We start from the raw sequence: 4,447 nt of genomic DNA, 5'->3' as shown, positions 1-4,447 counted from the left end.
GGGTTGCACTATATTCGATGGATCAGAAATCTGCTTTTGGATATCGATATGTTGGTACTAACATGTATGCAGATGGATTTCGCCTTTTAACTCAGTGTGTACTGAGCCCCTATTTGTGTTATGTTGCATTCTGTGTGGTTTTCAGGTACTTCGAGATTCAAGTAGCTAAGGATGTTTATTAAAGTTACTTCTGAATTAGCATTCAGGGTTCCTAGGTTGGACATAGGTGTCAACAAATGAAATTGTATTTCATTATAGTTCTAAACTCTTTATGTATTCTTATTGTAATGAAAATGTATTTGGATGATATTCTCTTTCATTGGGAAATTTTTTTGTATAAGAGTGATTCAGTCCTTGTAATGGAACTTATGTTGAGATGATTTTATAATAAAAAAAAATTATTGCATTTATAGAATTGTGTTTTGTTTTAAATTCTTTCGGTTATATCTTGTGTGGCATTACATGCATTGAATTGTTGCTAGAATTCATACTCACATTTTCTCACATTCACATACGTAAATATCAAGTTTGACCAAAATTTGAATAGATTTAACCATGGTTGACTTGAGATGACTAGTTTCGAAAAGAATTTTGAAATAATTAAATGGAGTACTTACTTCTAATTAATTCAACAAAGTCATTTAATTAAATGAGAAGCCATTCCTAATTAATTAAATGAAACTATTTAATTAAATAAGAAACGAGCCTCTAATTAATTAAAGATTATTTAATTAAATAGAAAAAGTAATTATGAGAGCATATCTCATTTTATTAAATTAAATATCTCAACAAAATCTCTCTTCAGTTCAAAAAGGGAAATTTTCATTTCACTATTGATAAAAAATGAGTTAAATCAGTTAACTCCTTTTTCTACTCAAATTGAATCAGTTAACTCCTTATTTTACTCAAATTCAATCTGTTAACTCCCTTTAATTTGGAAATCTCCCTTTATGACTAAACTTCACCTTTAATCCTGACCATTGATTGAAATCGATCTCAACCGTTGATGAATTCCAGAAAAGTCTATTTAAGAGACCCTCATCTCTTCATTTTGAAAGGTTGAATGAGAATTTGCATCAAATTGTTCTTGAAATTCATACTCACATTTGCTTATATTCACATACGCAAAGATCAAGTTTGACCAAAAGTTGACCAGATTTACCCACGATTGACATGAGTTGACTAGTTTTGAAAAGAATTTTGAAATAATTAAAGAAAATTATTTAATTAAATGGAGTACTTACTTCCAATTAATTCAAAAAAGTTATTTAATTAAATGAGAAGCCATTCCTAATTAATTAAATGAAGTTATTTAATTAAATAAGAAAAGTGTCTCTAATTAATTAAAGATAATTTAATTAAATAGAAAAAGTAATTATGAGAGCATATCTCATTTTATTAAATTAAATATATCAACAAAATCTCTCTTCAGTTGAAAAAAGGAAATTTCAAGTTCATTATTGATAAAAAATGAGTTAAATGAGTTAACTCTTTTTTCTACTCAAATTGAATCAGTTAACTCCTTATTTTACTCAAATTAAATCTATTAACTCCCTTTAATTTGGAAATCTTCCTTTGTGAGTGAACTTCACCTTTAATCCTGACCGTTTATTTAAATTGATCTCAACCATTGATGAATTTCAGGAAAGTCTATTTAAGAGACCCTCATCTCTTCATTTTGAAAGCTTGAATGAGAATTTGCATCGAATTGTTGCTGGAATTCATACTCACATTTGCTCATATTCACATACGCAAAGATCAAGTTTGACCAAAAGTTGACCAGATTTAACCACGGTTGACTTGAGTTGACTAGTTTCGAAAAGAATTTTGAAACAATTGAACAAAATTATTTAATTAAATGGAGCACTTACTTCTAATTAATTAAATAAAGTTATTTAATTAAACGAGAAGCCATTCCTAATTAATTAAAGGAAGTTATTTAATTAAATAAGAAAAGTGTCTCTAATTAATTAAAGATTATTTAATTAAATAGAAAAAGTAATAATTAGAGCATATCTCATTTTATTAAATTAAATATCTCAAAAAAATCTCTCTTCAGTTCAAAAAGGAAAATTTCTAGTTCACTATTGATCAAAAATGAGTTAAATTAGTTAACTCCTTTTTCTACGCAAATTGAATCAGTTAACTCCTTAATTTACTCAAATTAAATCTGTTAACTCCCTTTAATTTGAAAATCTCCCTTTATGACTGAACTTCACCTTTAATCTTGATCGTTGATTGAAATCGATCTCAACCGTTGATGAATTTTAGCAAAGTCTATTTAAGAGACCCTCATCTCTTCATTTTGAAAGGTTGAATGAGAATTTGCATCGAATTGTTGCTGGAATTCATACTCACATTTGCTCATATTCACATACGCAAAGATCAAGTTTGACCAAAAGTTGACCAGGTTTAACCACGGTTGACTTGAGTTGACCAGTTTCGAATTTTTTTTTGAAATAATTAAACAAAATTATTTAATTAGATGGAGTACTTACTTCTAATTAATTAAACAAAGTTATTTAATTAAATGAGAAGTCATTCCTAATTAATTAAATGAAGTTATTTAATTAAATAAGAAAAGTGTCTCTAATTAATCAAAGATTATTTAATTAAATAGAAAAAGTAATTATGAGAGAATATCTCATTTTATTAAATTAAATATCACAACAAAATTTCTCTTCAGTTGAAAAAGGGAAAGTTCTAGTTCACTATTGATAAAAAATGGGTTAAATCAGTTAACTCCTTTTTCTACTCAAATCAGTTAACTCCTTATTTTACTCAAATTAAATCTAATAACTCCCTTTAATTTGGAAATCTCCCTTTATGACTAAACTTCACCTTTAATCCTGACCGTTGATTGAAATCGATCTCAGCCGTTGATGAATTTCAAGAAATTCTATTTAAGAGACCCTCATCTCTTCATATTGAAAGGTTGAATGAGAATTTGCATCGAATTGTTGCTGGAATTCATACTCACATTTGGTTATATTCACATACGCAAAGATCAAGTTTGACCAAAAGTTGACCAAATTTAACCACAGTTGACTTGAGTTGACTAGTTTCAAAAAGAATTTTGAAATAATTAAACGAAATTATTTAATTAAATGGAGTAATTCTAATTAATTAAACAAAGTTAATTAAATGAGAAGCCATTCCTAATTAATTAAATGAAGTTATTTAATTAAATAAAAGAAGAGTTTCTAATTAATTAAAGATAATTTAATTAAATAGAAAAAGTAATTATGAGAGCATATCTCATTGTATTAAATTAAATATCTCAACAAAATCTCTCTTCAATTCAAAAAGAGAAATTTGTAGTTCACTATTGATAAAAAATTAGTTAAATTAGTTAACTCCTTTTTCTACTCAAATTGAATCAGTTAACTCCTTATTTTACTCAAATTAAATCTGTTAACTCTCTTTAATTTCGAAATCTCCATTTATGACTGAACTTCACCTTTAATCCTAACTGTTGATTGAAATCGATCTCAAACGTTGATGAATTTTAGGAAAATCTATTTAAGAAACCCTCATCTCTTCATTTTGAAAGGTTGAATGAGAATTTACATCGAATTTTTGCTGAAATTCATACTCACATTTGCTCATATTCACATACGCAAAGATCAAGTTTGACCAAAAGTAAACCATATTTAACAACAGTTGACTTGAGTTTACTAGTTTCAAAAAGAATTTTGAAATATTTAAACGAAATTATTTAATTAAATGGAGTACTTCTAATTAATTAAACAAAGTTAATTAAATGAGAAGCCAGTCCTAATTAATTAAATGAAGTTATTTAATTAAATACGAAAAGTGTCTCTAATTAATTAAAAATTATTTTATTAAATAGAAAAAGTAATTATGAGAGCATATCTCATTTTATTAAATTAAATATCTCAACAAAATCTTTCTTCAGTTCAATAAGGGAAATTTCGAGTTCACTATTGATGAAAAATGAGTTAAATAAGTTAACTCCTTTTTCTACTCAAATTGAATCAGTTAACTCCTTATTTTACTCAAATTAAATCTGTTAACTCTTTTTAATTTAAAAATTTCCCTTTATGTCTGAACTTCACCTTTAATCCTGACCGTTGATTGAAATCGATCTCAACCGTTGATGAATTTTAAGAAAGTCTATTTAAGAGACCCTCATCTCTTCATTTTGAAAATTTGAATGAGAATTTGCATCAAATTATTGTTATAATTCATACTCACATTTACTCATATTCACATACGCAAAGATCAAGTTTGACCAAAAGTTGACCAGATTTAACCACAGTTGACTTGAGTTGACTAGTTTCGAAAAGAATTTTGAAATAATTAAACGAAATTATTTAATTAAATAGAGTACTTACTTCCAATTAATTAAACAAACTTATTTAATTAAATGAGAAGCCATTCCTAATTAATTAAATGAAGTTATTTAATTAAATAAGAAAACTAT

This window comes from Cupressus sempervirens, chromosome 9 (genome assembly GCF_028749045.1).
Source record: "Cupressus sempervirens isolate cs-2001-9-10 chromosome 9, ASM2874904v1, whole genome shotgun sequence".
Classification (NCBI taxonomy): Eukaryota; Viridiplantae; Streptophyta; class Pinopsida; order Cupressales; family Cupressaceae; genus Cupressus; species Cupressus sempervirens.
Note: the sequence above shows the minus strand (reverse complement) of the source record.